Here is a 20,000-nt window from a genome sequence, read left to right on the forward strand (position 1 = left end):
ATATATATATATATATATATATATATATATATATATATATATATATATATATAGCCACAACTATACTAATGATAATTTCGAAGAAAGTCTGCAATAAAGTTCAGAGGGTCAGTAATAAATGAAGCACTGGCCAATCAGCATACGTGGACTGGGCTTTTCACCCATTCTTTAGGCAGTTGTTAAGAATAGCCAACACAAAAAGCAAAATAAATAAACAAACAAATGAATAAAAAAAAGAAACAAAAAAAGAAAAAAAAAAACTTGAAATATCCGTTCCAACCGCGTAATCACCCCACCCCCCACCCGCACCCCACCCCGCAGTAACCATGTCAAGGAGCGGACAATGCCACGTAAAATCCAGACCCACAGAGGCGACACACCTGAGACACCAACCCACCCTCAGGGCCACACAGATGCCCGCGAACACTTGTCACCCTAATGAAAAGTTTCCTCGGCTTCATCCTCGACCCACATCGCACTGGGCAGATGGAAGGCGAAAATGCATTATTCACGGGCCCAGGAAGGGAGGCCAGGCGGCAGACGGGCGAGGGAGGGAGGGAGGGAGGGGGGGATAACTTGCTAGAAGTACCCCAAGGGAGGGAAGGAGGGAGAGAGAGATGGAGGAAGGAAGGGAGGGAAGAAGGGAGGAAGGGAGGGAGGGAAGGAGGGAGAGAGAGATGGAGGGAGGGAGGAAGGGAGGGAATGAGTGAGAGATGGAGGGAGGAAGGGAGGGAGGAAGGGAGGGAAGGAGGGAAGAGGGATGATCTACTCGAAATGCCCCAAGGGAGGGAGGAAATATCCTACTAGAAATACCCAAAGGGATGGAGAGAAGGAGGGAGGAAGGATAATAGCCTGCTATTATTACTCGACGGAAGGGAGGGTAGGAGGGAGGAGGTATCCTGCTAGTATTACTCGAAAGAAGGGAGGGAGGAGGTAGCCTGCTAGTATTACTCGACGGAAGGGAGGGAAGGAGGGAAGGAGGGAGGGAGGAAGGGAGGAGGTAGCCTACTAGTAGTACCCGAAGCTGCCGTTCATTGTGGGCGTCCACCGGCCAGGCCCCAACGCGGTGTCATGTCAGCTGGAGCGAAGTCGGCCATGTCAGTTAGCCCGATGCTATTCACATCAATTGAACTCGGCGGGAAGCATGTCAAGTGGCCAGACAGGGGGTCATATCATTGTCAGCTGAGAGGAAGCTGGTAGCCTGGGTGGCGTGAGCAGGGCAGTGGCAGGTGGCCCCCGGACCGGCTCGTGAATGGCCCGTCATTTTCCTCCATCACACACACACACACACAGCTGGTGCCTGGTTTGCTGGAGGGAGGGCGAGGGCAGGAGGGCGAGGGCAGGAGGGGCGGTGCCGATCCCCGAGAACACACGGCGCATTTCCCGCATATGCGCACGCGAAATTACACAGTATAAAAAAAAGAAAACATTTAATTCTGTATATCCCAACTGCGTAACGTCCGTCTGCTTTGGAGACTGTTTGTAGATAGACACCAAAGAAAGAAGGAAAGAAAACAGAAAGAAAGGGGGAGACGGGAGGAGTGTGTGTCTGTGTGTGTGTGTGTGTGTGTGTGTGTGTGTGTGTGTGTGTGTGTGTGTGTGTGTGTGTGTGTGTGTGTGTGTGTGTGTGTGTGTGTGTGTGTGTGTGTGTGTGTGTGTGCGTGCGTGCGTGCGTGCGTGTGTGCGTGCGTGCGTGCGTGTGTGTGTGAGAGAGAGAGAGAGAAAGAGAGAGGGAGGGAGAAAGAGAGAGAGAGAGGGAAAGAGAAAGAGAGAGAAAGAGAGAGAGAGAGAGAGAGAGAGAGAGAGAGAGAGAGAGAGAGAGAGAGAGAGAGAGAGACATCGAGAGAACGAGACATCGAGAGAACGAGACATCGAGAGAACGAGACATCGAGAGAACGAGACATCGAGAGAACGAGACATCGAGAGAGCGATACATCGAGAAACCGAGAGCTAGAAACCGTGAGACCGAGACATCGAGAGCGAGGGAGACCCCATCGCCAAGAACGAATCCCATCCCGCAAAAAAAAAAAAAAAAAAAAAAAAAGAGCCAGGACGTGCCGTAGTCGAGGTCTCAGGCACGCCCCGACCCTCTTCCTCCTCCTCCCGCTGGCCCACCCTTCCCAACTCGTCACCGTGGGCGTGATTCTCGCCTCCCTTTCCCGACTCGTGAATTTTTTTTTTTATCTACCTTATTTTCCTTTCCTTGCGGAGTCGGGCAAAAGCATCCGCTATGGGCTGGAGCAAAGAGGAAGGCAGGTAAGCACGTTATTTTTTTTTCCTTTCTCTTTTTCTTTTCTCACTATCCCTCTCCTTCTCCCTCTCTTAATCTCTCTGTCTCTCTCTCTTAATCTCTCTCTCTCTCTCTTAATCTCTCTCTCTCTCTCTTAATCTCTCTCTATCTCTCTTAATCTCTCTCTATCTCTCTTAATCTCTCTCTATCTCTCTTAATCTCTCTCTCTCTCTCTCTCAATTACTCTCTCCTTCTCTCTCCCTCTCTCAATTTCTCTCTCTCTCTCTCTCTCTCTCTCTCTCTCTCTCTCTCTCTCTCTATCTATCTATCTCCCCCTTCTCTCTGTCTCTGTCTCTCTCTCTCTTCTCTCTCTCTATCTCTCCCCCTCCCCCTCTCTCTTTCTCACACTTTCAAACAGACACACAAACACACATTTAGCAACAAGGTTAAAAATATCCATCCTCCAACACCTTAATGTACCGTATACTAATGAAATCAATTAGCATAATCCCTGCAAAATTTCCGCGTCAGCTGATGCAAAGCTGATGCAATGCGACGCTATCTGAATAGGTGAATCTGGCTGACTAAAATGGAGGACTGACTGACTGACTGACAATTAATGACTGCCTTACTGGCTGACTGACTACTGACTGACTGAATGGCTGATTTACTGACTGGCTGCCTGACTACTGACTGACTGATTTAATAACTGGCTAACTGACAACTGACTGACTGATTTAATAACTGGCTGACTGACTACTGACTGACTGATTTAATAAATGGCTAACTGACTACTGACTGACTGACTGACTTAATAACTGCCTGAGTGACTACTGACTGACTGAGTGGCTGATTTACTGACTAACTGGCTGACTGACAACTGCTTGACTGAATGGCTGATTTAATAACTGAATGGCTGACTGACTCACTGACTGAGTGACTGCAAATCGGAGGTCAAATCTAACATTCGTACTTTACAGAAACTGCAAAGTCCGAGTTGGCGATTGCTTGCCCGAACTTGCAAGCCATCGTGTTGCACAATTCACTAACTAGAAGATGAGAAGCGGAAACAGGATGCGAAGAAGAATGTAGAAGAGAGAAGGGGATAAGGGGAGGGGGTGGGAGGAGGAGAAAGCGAGAAGGGGGCGAGAACAGAACATCCGCTCTTGCATAACGCCTATTGTAGGAAATCCTATTTAGCGTTACACAGACAGACAGACTGGCAGCCAGGTAGACAGATAGGCAAGATGATAGGCTGACACACAGGCGCACACACACACACTCATACATAATTGAAAAATAACAACAATAATAATCGTTTTGAATATGATGATAATATAAATATTAATAATTATTATCATATTACCAATAATAACAATAATAATACTCGCAATAACAACAACACTAGTAGTAGTAGTAGTAGTAGTAGTAGTAGTAGTAGTAGTAATAATAATAATAATAATAATAATAATAATAATAATAATAATAATAATAATAATAATAATAATAATAATAATAAGAAGAAGAATAACAATAATAATAATAATAATAATAATAACAATAATAATAACAACACAATAATAATAACAACACAATAATAATAACACAATAATAATAATAATAATAATAAAAAATAACAATAATAATAATCATAACAATAACAACAACAACAACAACAATAATAATAATAATAACATTAATAATAACAATAACAATGATAATAATGGAGTGCGCGAGTGGGGCGACACGCAGCCAGCGCCAAAGGGGCGGCGGCGACTGTGCACTACAGAGTGGCCTCGGATAGAACGCCCGCAGTCCGGCGAAGGTTTCCCTCTCGAGGTTAACGCTTGCGAAAACGAACGAACGCGTTTTCGAAACCGCAACCTGCTTCTGCTCCGGCTTCGTCACTCGCTCGTTCGCTCGTTCGCTCGCTCAGCTCGCCGGGTCCCGCTATGCCCGCGGGTAACAGTAGGAAAAAAAGAGACAGCTTTCTTGGAATTAAATGTGGGTGAGGTAGGGAAGGAGAGAAAGGAAGAAGGAGGGAAAATGTAGGAAGGAAGGAGGAGAGGAAATGAAGGAAGGAAGGAGGAGAGGAAATGAAGGAAGCAAGGATGAGAGAAAATGAAGGAAGGAGGGAGAGGAAATGAAGGAAGGAAGGAGGAGACGAAAAGAAGGAAGGAAGGAGGAGAAAAAAATAAAGGAAAAGAGAGTAGAGAGGATGAAGGAGGGAAAAGACAGGGAGAAATAAAGAAGGGAGGAGGGGTAAGATGGAATAAGTAGAGGGGGAGGAGGAGGAAAGTGAGGAAGATGAAAGAGAGAAAGGAAGAACGAAGAAAGAGAAAGGAAGAAGTAGAGAAGGTGCAAAAGGGAAGAAAAAGAAAGAAGTAGATAAAACTGAGGATGAAAGAGAAAAAAAGGAAGAACAAAGAAAGAGAAAGATGCAGAAAAGAAGACAGAGAAAAGAGAAAGGAAGAAATGGAGAAAATCAAAGATAGTAGAGGAGTTATGAAAAGGAATGAGGTAGATAATAAAGAACGAGAAAATCCAAACTTTAATATAGTAACGAAAGAAGAAGAAAAGAAGTTGACAATAAAGAAGATGAAAGAAGAAAAAAAAGGAACTCGACCGGCGTTGAGAAAACAAAAGGATGCAGAAGAAACAAAGAAAGAAAATAAAAGAAAACAAAAAATACAAGATAAACCAACGGTATCAGGAAGAAAACAGATCACCCTAAAGGAGAATGCAAATTGACTGATCCATGCACGTGCCCGCTTCCACCCCCCCCCCTCCTCTCTTCCCCACTCCCTCTCCCCTCCTACCCCCTTCTCCCCTCCCTCTCCTACCCCCTCTCCCCCTCCACCTTCCCCTCCCCCTCTCCTCCCTCACCCATCCCCTCCTACCTCCCTTCCCCTCTCACACTCCCTCTCCCTCCCTCATTGAGCATTATCGATAGCATGGCCTTGTGTGCGCGCGCGCGAAGGTATTCAGGTTGGTCAAAGTGCTTGTTGACGTTAGGGGTTGGGGTTGGGGATAGGATTGGGGTTTGGGTTGGAGATGGGGATGAGGTTTGGGTTGGAGATGGGGATGGGGTAGGGTGGGGATGGGGGTGGGGGTGGGGGTGGGGGGGGGTGTGGATGGAGATGGGGTGGGGATGGAGAGTGGAGTGGGTGGGGATGGGGCTGAGGTTGGGGTAGGGGATGGGGTGGGGTGAAGGGGTGTATGTGCGGGGTGTATGTTTCATGCACGGGGGTGATGGGTGTGTGCTTTGGTGGTGTCGGTCGTGGTGATGAGGGTGTTGGGTAACCTATGAAGAGTTTGGTTTCTCTTCAAGTTATCGAGGTGAAAAGTGGGTGCATGTGAGTGTTTAGTTTATGTTTGTGTGTGTGTGTGTGTGTGTGTGTGTGTGTGTGTGTGTGTGTGTGTGTGTGTGTGTGTGAGTGTGAGTGAGTGAGTGTGTTTGAGAGTGAGTGTGCGGAAGTGCCTGTGTGTTTTTAAACCTATCTGGGACACGAATTTCAACTTGTACTTCCGTTTAACCAAAGACAAGACCCACGACCCACGAATGACTCATTTACCCAAAGCATTTACCCTTTACATCAACTGAACCCCCCAAATCATAACCTAACCTAACCCAAGCCACAAACCCTACACCCATATCTATCCCTTAATTAAAATACTCTCATCCACTCTTGGCAATCCACGCATTCTCTCTCCCATAAACCAACTCGCCATCAACACACGCAGCCAGCAGCCATTTCACCTTAAGCCCAGCCCTTGTTACTACAAAACTCAATAACGTCTGACCTTTCACTCTGTCCTCGCCCGGCACGCGGCACAGACACGCTACCAATCCCCCGATAGTTAAACCCGCAGACCCTCTCCACCCTCTCTTCCTCTTTCTCTCAAGAACTAAGTTGAGGCCCTCAGTTAGAATACCAGGAAATGAGTCAGAGAAGTCAACAACGACAACAAGGACAGTTGCAGCCCCCTCCTCCCCCGCCTTCCAAATCCCAATGCGTCTCGGGGAAATGCAAAACACGTGATCACCGCGTGGCAACGATGCCGCGCGGTTGCCAACTGTGTTAATCACTACTTAGCAACAGCAACCTCATCGTTATCTAGACAATTTTTCTCTGGCTTTTAATTATGATGATTTTTCTATGCATTTTTAATCATAATGATTTTCTCTGCATTTCTATTCAATCACGATGATATTTATTTATATCACGGCAGCTATTTCATTATCATCTCTACCCTTTTATTGATGGTGATTTTCTCTGTTATTTTATTATGATTTCCTCTTCATTTCTTATTAAGACTTTTTTCTCTGCCATCTATATTATGATTTTTCGCTGCCGTTTTTATTATGATTTCCTCTGCCATTTTTGTTATGATTGTTCTGCATTTTCCACGTTATTATGATGCTCGTCAATCGCGCTTCGTCCGGACAAACGTTTCGAAAATATGTAAACAAAACACGATTTCACACACCAGTCCGTCATAACTGTTGTAAAGAGAATAATAACAATAAAAAATCAAATACGGCAATAATAACAATAAAAAAATCAAATACGGCAATATTCAGCAAGATATATATATACATATATGCACTCGCGCTGAGAAATAAAAACACCGATAACGAGAGATATCAATCTTGCTGTATCATCGTGATATCCAGGAACACCATGCTGCAACAACCAAATTCATGTGCAACCGATATTAACGTTCCCCTCCATCACCTTGGCAAGAAGTCTATATCAATCGATGGACCGGCATCCCGCACGGCCATAATTCCATGCAAAAATACCAGGGCACGAGGCACGGGACAACGCAATCCACACACCCACACAAAGCTAGGCCAGCGGGAGAGTGAGCGTATGATTACACACAACAAAATCATAATGGAATAAATGTACTCTCGCAGGGCAATACAATGTGTAAGTCCCCCCTCTCTAGATATGAAAAATTACGATGGAATAATAAAAAAAAATGGAAAATAGCCACAATAGGGAATATTGTTACATAGTGTTCAAAATGGAATAAATATTACATTCTAAGTTCAACACAGTGTTTCATTCTCCTCCCCCACCGCTTTTGAAGCCCAAATGTACCCCCCCAAAAAAAAAAAAAATAATAATAATAATAAATAAATAATAATGAATATAAAATATATAAACAAGATAAAATAAAATATAGTTTATGAAATGTTTTTTGGTCAATTTAAACAGTTTTCTATAACATGACCATATAGTCGATATATTCACGTTAACGCACTCGATCGCATAATTGCACTGCATTCAATTGAAAATGTCAATATTAGAGTTATAGATGAAAGCTAAAAAATAACCAAAATATCTAATAAACGCTAATGGCCCTCATCTACTCTCCCCTTTTTTCTAACAAAAAATGTTATCTCCTTTTAGTGTGGGGGGAGGGTGAGAGGAAAGGGAGAGGGGAGAGGAAAAGGAAAGAGGTAAGGGGAGAGGGGATTGGGGAAAGGGAGAGGGGGAAAGGCAAAGGAAAGAAGAATGGGGTGAGGGGAAAGGGAGAGGGGAAAGGCAAGGAAGAGGGAGAGGGGAGAGGAAAGGGAAAGGGGAAGGGAAAGGGGAGAGGGGGAAGGGAAAAGGCAAGGGAAAGGGAAAAGGAAAGGGAAGGGGAAGGGGACAAGCACACTCTCCAAACACCTTGCACACGACGAGGACAAAACGCCATGCCAAGAAAACGGACAAGCGATGTCCTACTTAGAGAAACTCAGACAATATAAAAAGAACAAGTGAGAGGGCAATCACCCTGTTCGGAGTTAAACAGAAGGGGAAAGGGAAATAAATGAAAATATATGTAATAAAGATAGAGACAAGAATACTAATATTAAGCCACGTGCAGATTAATGAATAGATGCTAAAATAACGATAATGATAACAACAACAACAATAATCATCATCATCATCATCATCATCATCATCATCATCATCATCATCATCATCATCATCATCATCATCATCATCATCATCATCATAATCATAATCATAATCATAATCATAATCATAATCATAATCATAATCATAATCATCATCATCATCATCATCATCATCATCATCATCATCATCATCATAATAATAATTATTATTATTATTATAAAAATTAAACAATAATATGAAAAATAATAATATAATGATGATATTTATAATCAATAAATAAAACAAAGGTCAGAAAATCCACTAAGGTCATAAGAGAAATCCATCCACGCACATTAGACACACACACGCACACACACACACAAACACACTCACCCCCACTCTACGTACACAGAAAGGTCACACGAGAAACACCTGTCCCCCCACACCCACCCCACGGACACCGGGTCACACGAGAAACACCTGTCCCCCCACCCCTACCCCCACACCCACCCCACGGACACCGGGTCACACGAGAAACACCTGTGCCCCCACCCCTACCCCCACTCCCACCCCACGGACACCGGGTCACACGAGAAACACCTGTGCCCACCCCCACCCCACGGACACCGGGTCACACGAGAAACACCTGTCCCCCCACCCCTACCCCCACACCCACCCCACCCCCACCCCACGGACACCGGGTCACACGAGAAACACCTGTGCCCCTACCCCTACCCCCACCCCCACCCCACGGACACCTCGGCGGCAAAGGGCTGTCCTGCACCGCGAAGGATACCGTGACTAGGCCAGTGGTCGATCCCTAAATATTTGACGAGCGGCGCCGTGAGTCTGCGGGTTTTGTGGCCTACTTCGAGTTACCGGGGTGGAAGGGAGGGAAGAAAGAAGGAAAGGGGGGGGGGGTTCGATGTAATTGTAGAGAAAAGGGTAGGTCTATGATGGAAGCAAATAGGCTTGGATGAGAATTCGTGTTTAAAGCTAGAGGTATAAATAAGAGAGAGAAAGTTAGAGAGAAGACAGAAAGAGAGATAGAGATAGAGATAGAGATAGAGATAGAGATAGAGAGAGAGAGAGAGAGAGAGAGAGAGAGAGAGAGAGAGAGAGAGAGAGAGAGAGAGTGAGTGAGTGAGTGAGTGAGTGAGTGAGTGAGTGAGAGAGAGAGAGAGAAAGAGAAAGAAAGAGAGAGAGAGAGAGAGAGAGAGAGAGAGAGAGAGGAGGTAAGAAAGGAGAAGAGAAGAGGCGAAGAGAGGAGAAGAGAGAAGAGAAGAAAAGAGAGTAGTAAAGAAGGGGATAAGAGAGGAGAGAAGAGTAGAGCAAAGGTGAGGATAGCAATAGAGAGGAGAGGAGGGAAGGTCACGCGAGGATAAGAGAGAGGGAGAAGAGAGAAAGAGAATTGATTCGTAACCCCACGCCACTCTACCCCTGCCTCCCTCAGAGCCAACATCACATTCCTGTCCCTCTCCCCTCCCCCTCCCCACCCCTATCCCTCCCACCCACCCACCCAACGCAACCTAAAATCACGGACCTAAGCCTACATATCCCCCACGCGATGCGGCGACTCCCTCCCCCCCTCCCCAAGCGTCCACTTTCCTCATTTCCTCGGGCTTCATTCCCCTCGGCCCGGCCTTTTCCTTCACGCTGCTATTCCCTGCCCTCGCCCAAACAAGGCCGCTTCCTTGGGCACCGGGAAGTGTGGGTGAGAGAGAGAGAGTGCCAATCCTGGCCCTTTGCCTCTCTCTCTCTCTCTCTGCTTTTACTCATCTGCGACGCGTATCCTTTTCTTCTTCTCCTTCTTCTATTACTTCTTTTTCTACTACTTCTACTTCTTCTTCTTCTTCTTCTCCTAATGACACGACCCGCGCCCTCCAACACCCTTGCCTCGGTTGCCCTCCTGTCCTCTTTTTTCCCCTTGGTTTCCCCTCACTTGGTTAGCCTTTGTTATTTCCTACAGCAATTGTTATCTGCTTTTTTGTGTGTGGGGCGGGGGGTGGGGGGGTAGGAGAGAGGGAAGAGGAAAGAGGGAGAAAGGAGGAAGGGGAGGAGAAGGAAGGGGAAAGGAGAGAGAGGGAAAGGAGAAGAAGAAAGGGAAGGGAGAAGAAGGGAAAGGGGAGAGAGGGAAGGGAGAAGGAAGGGAAAGGGGAGAGTGGAAAGGGAGAAGAGGGAAGAGTGAAGAAAAGAAGGAGAGAAAGGGGGAAGGGGACAAGGGGATAGACCTACTGTAAATCCGACAAAACAAGGAAAAGAAAAGAAAAAAAACAGTCTTAGGCCAACCAGGAAAAAAATGAGAAAGTAGAACACTGCGGAGGAACCTTTCTTCCCCTTAAACCCTAGCCCCCTCCCCACCCCACCCCACCCCCTCCCCCCCTAGCTACTGACACGCGGATGTTGTTTTGGTTGTTTAGTCCTTTTCGTCTCCACCCGCGCTACCTCGACCCACATACAGCAACATCAACAGCCACATACATATGCACACATACATATACACATTCATATCCATCCATCCATCCACACGCACACGCACACACACACGCACACGCACACGCACACGCACACGCGCACGCACACACACACACTTGTAAACACGTGAACACGACGCACTAAACCCCTTGATTCCCGGCTTTCTGTTAACAGGATCTCTCGCGGTGTTATAGATTACAGCTCTTAACGCCCTGACAGAAAATCACAATACCATATAAGTAACTGTAGGCTGTGTGTGTGTGTGTGTGTGTGTGTGTGTGTGTGTGTGTGTGTGTGTGTGTGTGTGTGTGTGTGTGTGTGTGTGTGTGTGTGTGTTTGTGTGTGTGTGTTTGTGTGTGTGTGTTTGTGTGTGTGTGTTTGTGTGTGTGTGTTTGTGTGTGTGTGTTTGTGTGTGTGTGTTTGTGTGTGCGTGTGCGTGAGCGTGTGTGTGGTGTGCGCGCGCGTGAGTGCGGATAACCATCATAAATTCATACGCGTGTCCATCAATTCTCCTTTTTCCTCCATTGCCAATTATGCTTAAACACAGCCCTACCGGCAGAAGCAATACTGTCATTTATTACCACAATGCTAGGATTATTAATTATGCCGAAAGAACCCATTATATCATTACATGTAATTACCAATGCAAACATTCATGATGGACCTACATAGTCTGCTTTTGGATATTCGACTGGACATATATGCCTTACACAAATAAATACTTTACAAATCTAATGCCTAGACAGGCTATTGACAAACATATAGGTATATGCGTATGTATGTGTGTAACTATGTTCTGCTCTATATGGCATATATAGATAAGTGTATATGTAGCTATATGTGCAACAGATACAATTACAGACAGGCAGACAGCGAAGGCACGTGGCAAAACAATACCAACGGACAGGGAAAGCGGAGAGTATGCACACGCAACGTGGACGAAACCCCGCAAGCCGCCACCCTTCCCTCATCCTCTACTGGCGCGCTTCCCTCCCTATTTGGGGCGTGACATAACGCTTTGCGAGAACGAAAAACGGGGAAAACAATATTGCGTAGGCGGTAGAACATGCCTTCCCCTCCTATCCCTCCCAGAATAGCTGTTTTTTTAGGCAAATTCTTCACGCGAAACGGGAAATGGGTCGCGGCCGCCTATCTGGCCCACGGTAAAATGTAAATCAATAAAAACACACAAAAATACGCCATACAATATAAGGTAATAAAGATCGATGAAAACAATATCACACAACATAGTGCAAATCAGAATCGAAAACCATTTTTTGTCATTAACTAGGCCTATATACCTTTAAAATAGTTTCTACCGACGGGAGGCTGTCAGACATGAAGAGAAGACTCCATTAAAATTATATCCCACAAAGAAATACTACACAACACCGAGCCTAACCCCTATATCCCAATCTGCAAGTACCTCAACCACTTGGTTTTAGTACCAAAGAAATCCCTACTAAAGTTCCAAAATACTTATAACAGATACAATCCCACTTACCACAGACACCCCCAGCGCATATACCGTCTCAGATTCCCTGTAGGCATGAGACCACGCAATCGAACAATATTAACAGCTGATTTTCCTACAGAACGGGAAAGGCCAGCTGCGCAATAAGTGAACTTTTATCACTTCGACGTAAGGAGTTAAACTCGGACCACTCTGCCTTATCTGCGCCTCACCTCTTCACGGCGTCGGGTTTCGCTGTTCTCCTTGCACGCCGAGAGAGATGATATAAATGCTCTATTTTTCGGGACAAGGAGAACTTAGACTGATACTGATATCGTTAATTTTTCCCCGTCAATAGATAAAACAAATCAGAAAAATTAAGTCTACTGCTGCTAGCACTTTTGATCTAAAGATTTTGGATAACATATTTGAATGTTTTTTTTTTTTCGAAACGATTTACATGAAGCAGATCAGAAAAATTAAGCCGACTATATACAATACTTCAAATAAAGATTTTGGAAAACAGAGGCAAAAAAACAAACAAACAAAAATTATCTTAGAAAAGTAACAACGCAGTCTGCATATCATAGCAACAGTCTCCATTTCGTTGAACATATAGAAAATGAAAATAAAAAATAAAAACCTCATCTTGAATACATAAAAGGTCTTATTCTCCCGTTAAAAAATCAAATGACATCCTTGAGACACAGAATTAATGATTCAACACGGAAAAAATAGATCGCGTGGTCAACGTACATCCCGTGCTAGCATAGGCCTAACTCAATCAAGAACTGCAAAATTCACTCAGACAGATGAACGAAGAATACGGAAATATTTACTACTCGAATCTGAACGCTGACATAAGCTCAAAAAAGGTCCCAGAACAAGAAACATCTGGTCATGACGTCTAATATTCATAAGCGTGATTCTCGACCCCGGACCACGTGGAGCAGGCGGCCGTTGGGGACTCGGCGAGTGTGGTCACGGCGTTTGAGGCAAGGGAAGTCATTTTCTCCTGCTCTCCTTCCACTTCTTTTCTTTCTTCCTTTTCTTCTGGTTCTTGTGCTTCTTTTCATCCGTCTTCGCCGTGTTGTTCCTTGTCTTTTTCTCCACCCTCACTTCCCCCCATTTCTCTGATCATCATCATCATCATACGTTCACATCCTCTTTCTCCTCGTCTATCTTAATATCACATTCTATTCCCCCACTCATATCCCTTCCCATCCCTCCCTCTCACCCACTCCTCCACTCATTTCTCCCCTCTCCTCTCCCCCACTCAATTCCTTTCAATCTCATTCTCATCGTCCTTATCCTCTCTTCCCCTTTTGTCTCCACCTCCTCCTCCCTCCCCTAACACTCCAATGTGCATGAACTCCTGTCACAACACAAAAGAGATCGATTGCACATGTTGCTCGAAAGCCCACGACTTCCTCCCTTCAGACTGCCTCAAAAATTCTCCAAACTCAACATTAAAGTTCTAAAAATCTTGACTGAACACTCGGCGGGGTAATACACGTGTGGCCGTCGACGAAGGCAAACAAGCGCAGCGCCCTTTCGTCGGCGAGCCCCACGAGGCCGGGATTGGCCTCAAGCCTGGGGTGTGCAACAGAGCAAGAGGTAATTGCAGCCACCTCGGTCATCCATCATGACTGGGCCTCCTCGTGCTGCCAATAGAGGTCATCGACCCAGCCTGCGATGAGGGGATCTAATAACTCCGCGTGATCTCACAAAGGGAGCGGCAACATGGCGTATATTGAATAATGAAAGCTTTCGCAAACTCGAAACCAAGTGCACATAATCAACGTTAGCATTAAAATTCATACACTTTCATCTCGCTAAAGAGATTTTATCGGCTGGGATCATGTTTATCTTGTATGTTATTTTTGTTGCCGCAAACGCTGATGCTGCCTCCCTTAAACGCACGCCGCGGCACCAATCTTGGGCGGCTCTCTGGAGGATTCTCTCACGGCCTCGCTCGCAAGGGAAAATTCCGCCGCAGTTCTTGCCTTGGCCAGTGGAGGAACTGCCGCCTTCATGACTCAGGTCAGGCGCTCCTGCACATGCAGTAGCTACGTGCCCCGACTGGCACTCTCCCCTCTGCCTCGAGAAGCCAAACTTGACTCCTGCCCTCCCACTGCGGAGGAAATTATCCTTACCGAGAATTCAGCCACCTGAAGACAATTTTCTTCTTCGTTGCTCAATGCAGGGCGAGGCGCCATGATCTTGGCAGTTTTCATTGCCATTCCAAGGTCTTGGCGGGTGTCCTTTCAGCACCTAATTCACGTCGCTCCAGGGGCCTCAAGGGCAAAGAGGAGATGCGCACAAGTAAGCTTTCTGCCGACGAAATCGCGGAGACGACAAAATCTCGTTATCCACGAGAAACGTTGCCATTGTTGTGACTGAGCGTGCGTATTAGAGGGAGTGAGGAGACGGCACAAGAGAAAAATTTTTTTTTTAGTTGGTCGTCTCTTCCTACAGCTAAGTATGGCATACTTTAACTACCAGTAAGTACATAATTTGACCTACTGTCCGAAAAAATAAACAGCACCCGGCGATCAGATTCATAGAAAATAATACGATTCATAGAAAGGCATCGAAACATCAACCATCGCACTGCAGGCCCATCCGAACTGCACCGACCGAGGGGGATGGGCCTCCCGGAGATTAACAACGCAACGTGGCGGCGCATTTAATTAACCTCGCCTCTCCTTTACTTCCGGGCCTCGACGCGATCCCGTGACGCAGAGGAGATTCATGAACACGCAGCTGACTGACGGGGAAAAAGAAGAATCAAGACGCATAAAAAAATCATACATTATTCTACCCATAATGAGAGACAAGGAATGACAAAGGAGGGAAAAACCAAGACACCATCTAAAGGAAAACTTGATATAATTATTCTGCCCATAAAAGAGAGTCAGGCAATGACAAAAGACAGGGACACAACCAAGACCCCTAAAAAAAACAACTCCATCCATTATTCTAACCACAAAGACACAAGGAATGCCATAAAAAGGGACAATCTAAAAGACAACTTGATACATTTCTCTGCCCATCAAGAGAGAGACAAGGCATAACACAGAGAATGATGAGTGAACACAAGTCTCAGAAGCGATCGAGGCGGCAGGCAAAGAACAGGACGCCTTCCACTCCCAATCACGACGGGCTGGCGGTCATACAGGCGTGAGCAACGGCCGTGGCTGCTTCGGCTTTGCTTCGGCGTGACCCTTAGGACCCCTCCCGCACCATGCAGCGTCCTGGACTTGTAAACGCAGCTGCCGATCGCGTTATCAGCAGGAAAGACGGGAGATAAAAAGTTCCGTCTATTACTTAACAAAAACATGAACAAATATTGCTGATAAGCGACATACCCCCCCCCCCCGCCAAGTGAATCCAGTGGCGATGAAAATCATTTGAAAATAAATTGAAGTCCTTGCGATAAAATATTTTTTTTATGTGTGTGTGTATGTATGTATGTATGTGTGTGTGTGTGTGTGTGTGTGTGTGTGTGTGTGTGTGTGTGTGTGTGTGTGTGTGTGTGTGTGTGTGTGTGTGTGTGCGTGTGCGTGTGTGCGTGTGTGCGTGTGCGTGTGCGTGTGTGCGTGTGCGTGTGTGTGTGTGCGTGTGTGCGTGTGCGTGTGTGTGTGTGTGTGCGCGCGCGCGTGTGCGTAGCCTAATTCTCCTACCAAATTCACTCCCTTTTCATCATCGTTTTGACAAACGTCTTAGAAAAAAAGTATACATCCACCCCGTGTCAGGCGCTCTTTCGGTGCCCCCGTACTGAGGTTAATCAACGTGACGTCACTGACAAAAAAAAGCCCTTATCAACATTTCGTAATTTGTGAACACCTTCGCCTCGGGTCGCATGTGCAGCTGGCTCTTCGACAGCTAGTTTTGATTTTTTTTAGCAGCTGATTATTAATTTCTTGGGGTGGCGGTAGGTGGTTAGGAATTCTCTTATGGGTTCTCTTCAATAATATGTAGATATGTGCATGTATTAACGGACACTGCATTGGGATAATTTTTTTTAATCACATGATTCGAAAGAGGTCTCGCCATTTCAAAAAGGGGAATAAAGGGAGGAAGGGGGTGTTCTTCCCTAGACTCCCCCCCCCCCTCCGAATTGCGTTAGACCTATAATCCTTACACCCCACCCCACCCATTGCCCCTACCTAAGATTAAAATTTCCAGCCAATCACAACCCTCCAATCATGCCAGTTGGCCATCCCCCCCCCATCCCCATCCTTTCCCCCACCCCAACCTATCTCTCATCCCTTCCCCTACACCCAACCTACCTCCCCTCCCTAATCCATCCTATCTCCCCTCCCCTCGCCCTATCCCATCCTACCTCCCCTACCTTCGCCCTATCCCATCTTATCTCCCCTCCCCTCCCCTCGCCCTATCCCATCCTACCTCCCCTCCCCTCCCCTATCCCATCCTACCTCCCCTCCCCTCGCCCTATCCCATCTTATCTCCCCTCCCCTCCCCTCGCCCTATCCCATCCTACCTCCCCTCCCCTCCCCTTACCCCATCCTACCTCCCCTACCCAATCCTACCTTCTCTCCCCCCCCCCTCCCCTACCCCGGCCCCATCGCAACTCCCACACCCGTAGTTACCGCAGAGGAAATCCAATGCAGACTCCACACCAACTCTCGGCGAAACTGCCCCGCCAGCCACCCGAGTCCTAGGGTGACGTCATTCGTTCGAAACCTCTTGGATGTGAATTGCCGGAGGTATGGGGGGGTGGGGGGGAGGAGGGTGGCGCGGCGGCGATGACTCAGGAACTTGCGTCGGGAAAGGGGAGGGGGGGGGGGGAGAGGGAGATGATAGGAGAGTGGGGGAGGCGGAGAAGGAGGAGGGGAGGGGGAGGAAAAGTAAGAGGGAGAGAAACTTGGGTCGGGAAGAGAGAGTGGGGGAGGGCGAAGAAGAAGAGAGAGGAGAGGCAGAAGGAAAAGACGGGGAGGAAAAGTAAAAGGGAGAGAAACTTGCGTCGGAAAAAGAGAGAGGGGAGTGGGTGAGGGGGAGAAAAAGCAGAGGGAGGGGAAGGAGGAGAAGGGGAGGAAAAGTAAGAGGGAGAGGAACTTGCGTAGGGAAAAGAGAGGGAGAGGGGGGAAAAGGAGGAAATGGGAGAGGGAGAGGGGGAGATTAAGGGAAAGAGAGGGGAAAGAGGGGGGGAGGGGGAGGGGGAGGGGGAGGTGGAGGAGTACAAGGGGAAGGGGGTGAGAGTCGAGAGGGGAGAAGGTTAATTAAGAAGAAAAAGAGGGAGAGAAAAGGTGGAAACACAACGAAACGTACATCGAAGGGAGGAGGAAAACGAGAAGATGAAGATAGATTGACGGAGAAAGGGAAAATGAAAGAAGGGGGCGGGAGGAAAGTAAGGGAGGGAAGGGAGGAAAGGAAAGGAAAGGAAAGGAAAGGAAAGGAAAGGAAAGGAAAGGAAAGGAAAGGAAAGGAAAGGAAAGGAAAGGAAAGGAAAGGAAAGGAAAGGAAAGGAAAGGAAAGGAAAGGAAAGGAAAGGAAAGGAAAGGAAAGCAAAGGAAAGGAAAGGAAAGGAAAGGAAAGGAAAAGAAAAGAAAAGAAAAGAAAAGAAAAGAAAAGAAAAAAAAAGAAAAAAAAACAAAAGAAAAGAAAAGAAAAGGAAAGAAAAGAAAAGAAAAGGAAAAGAAAAGAAAGGAAAGAAAAGAAAAGGAAAGGAAAGGAAAGGAAAGGAAGGGAAAAGAAAGGAGAGAGAGAGAGAGAGAGAGAGAGAGAGAGAGAGAGAGAGAGAGAGAGAGAGAGAGAGAGTGAGTGAGTGAGTGAGTGAGTGAGTGAGTGAGTGAGTGAGTGAGTGAGTGAGTGAGTGAGTGAGTGAGTGAGTGAGTGAGTGAGTGAGTGTGAGTGTGTGTGTGTGTGTGTGTGTGTGTGTGTGTGTGTGTGTGTGTGTGTGTGTGTGTACGCGCGCGCGTGCGTGTGTTAGTACATGTGTGAATACAAGTTTGAATGAGTGAGTGTGGGAGAGGGAGGGTAAGTCTGAGTGAGTGAGAGTTCATACCATGTTGGTTTTTTCCCTAACATCACCTCTAATTTCACTGGCAGTAGGTAAAAATTCTTAGCCACGAAAAAAACATAAACACTGGCGGCAAGACACTGTGTCTGTGTATCGAGAGGTACAGCATTTCCTTGCAGACTTAATAGAAACAGTTATTTCCGTCATGAAATGGAAGAACCTTTTTGAATCCATGTCTAAAATGCATTCAGGAAATTACAACCAGCTTTAACAAAGACGTGGTAATCCGAGGTAAATTATCCAACAACCAAAATAACACATCAAAAAAATAATTACAATAATTTTATTATCATTAAGACTAACCTACCTCGCCGTATTACGCAAGTGTTCAGTCATACTGACGTTATATTTAAATCCACTGTCTACCGTTGGCAAAGGCGGAGATCTCATACGCCACAAAAAATCTTGGTATTATTGGAACAGACGGCTTAACCATGCGAAAAAAAATCTAAAGCGCCGTCGGTAAATCTTATTAAAGTTACTAGAGCAGCAATAAAAAAAATTAACTAATAAACCAGTAATTACACCAACTACTGTCTTCTTCAAACATCTCGAGGAACATGACACAAATGATGGCAAATGCTGAAAGACTGCAGAATAAACTATCCAAACTAATGAGATTTCCAGCAGAACGTGACATGACGATAAGCCTCAACATGGAGCAGCATGGAATCTATGTAGGTATTCCTGTGATGATGCACGCTGGACCGAGAATTGGGTGGCTGACACAAGGTCTATGTAAGTGTTATCTTCGAATGTTATCACGCCTTTTTGGGGAGAAATTAACTTCAATACTAAATATACTAAGAATAAGGACGCCAAGTCTAATATAGAAGCGGAATCACGGTATACTCTTGTCAGGAATAATTATTTAACGGATGATTTTGTCCCGAGTTGTGTGTTAGGGTTCAGATTTTTTGCCAAGGCTTTATCTCCCGGAATATATAAGGCGAAGATTATATCATAGTCTGAGAGGGGTCTAGGGTACTGAAGACCCCATATATTATTGAAAGTCGTCATAACGAAATGTATTGAACTATTTACCCTGTTACCTTATTTTTCCCACGCAATTTTCCTGGATTCACCATGTCCTCTCGTGTTACCAGCGACAATATCGTATTTTTTTGTTCGTCTGTGCCGGAAATGAAACCTGGAATCGTTTGAAACACGAAAAAAAATATATGTAAATAAATATATAGATATATCATGGTCACTCAAAAATCATAGCTGGACGTCATCCAAGAAAAGGAAAAATATAGATAACTAAATATACCTGATTTTTCACCCCTTACGTTTACACAACAAAACAATGAATTACTTATGCCGTTTTGGAGGCCACACGTATGCTGACTGTGCAGAGCAAGGGCACATTACCATTATGTACAGACCTGTCGAAATCAGCTGAGAGGACCACCAGCAGACGATAGCTGTTAAAATCCTTTCTTTCGTCTCACGGATAAAATTCTCTCACGGTGTCTCCTCCCGGCTTGCGGTTATCGATGCTACCATCACTTTCCCATTGACAGAAGTCCTTTGGAGGAAAAACAGATCCACGGGAGGGGAAGAAAAATGGACAGCGACCCGTCAGCACAGCACTGATACACCTTACTCTCACCACGTCCAAAGAGTGACTGAAAAGACAGGCCGAGAGAGGCGACGGTGCTGCCACCTTCCCGCACGCTCAGGCGGAACCATTATATATCCTGTTGTTTGGGAAAATTATATTTATTTCTCTGTAGTCTGTCTGTGGAGTGGGGACTCCATTGTGATGGATGATTTTTATGGAGATTTGAAATCAGGCTTTGTAATGGGTAAAATTAACGATTGGCAAATGTTTCCATTGAGAGTGCGTTTGCAAATAAGGTTTGGCCTCTAAGATGATAATTTACTTAATTACTA

General features: G+C 45.8%; 1 protein-coding gene across 3 annotated transcripts in view; it reads right to left on the reverse strand.

Moving 5' to 3' along the window:
- Positions 1-19,736, reverse strand: part of LOC113826672 (uncharacterized) — an 83,680-nt gene extending 63,944 nt beyond the window's left edge. For 2 of the 3 annotated variants that reach the window (XM_070130066.1, XM_070130064.1), the window contains exon 1: positions 19,490-19,736. The gene's annotated coding sequence lies outside the window, so the exon portion shown is untranslated. Of the gene's footprint in view, positions 1-19,153; positions 19,247-19,489 lie in introns of those variants that run through there. The other variant, XM_070130065.1, reaches the window with a different exon arrangement.
- Positions 19,737-20,000: the final 264 nt, after the last annotated feature.

This window comes from Penaeus vannamei, chromosome 14 (genome assembly GCF_042767895.1).
Source record: "Penaeus vannamei isolate JL-2024 chromosome 14, ASM4276789v1, whole genome shotgun sequence".
In the NCBI taxonomy this organism is placed as follows: domain Eukaryota; kingdom Metazoa; phylum Arthropoda; class Malacostraca; order Decapoda; family Penaeidae; genus Penaeus; species Penaeus vannamei.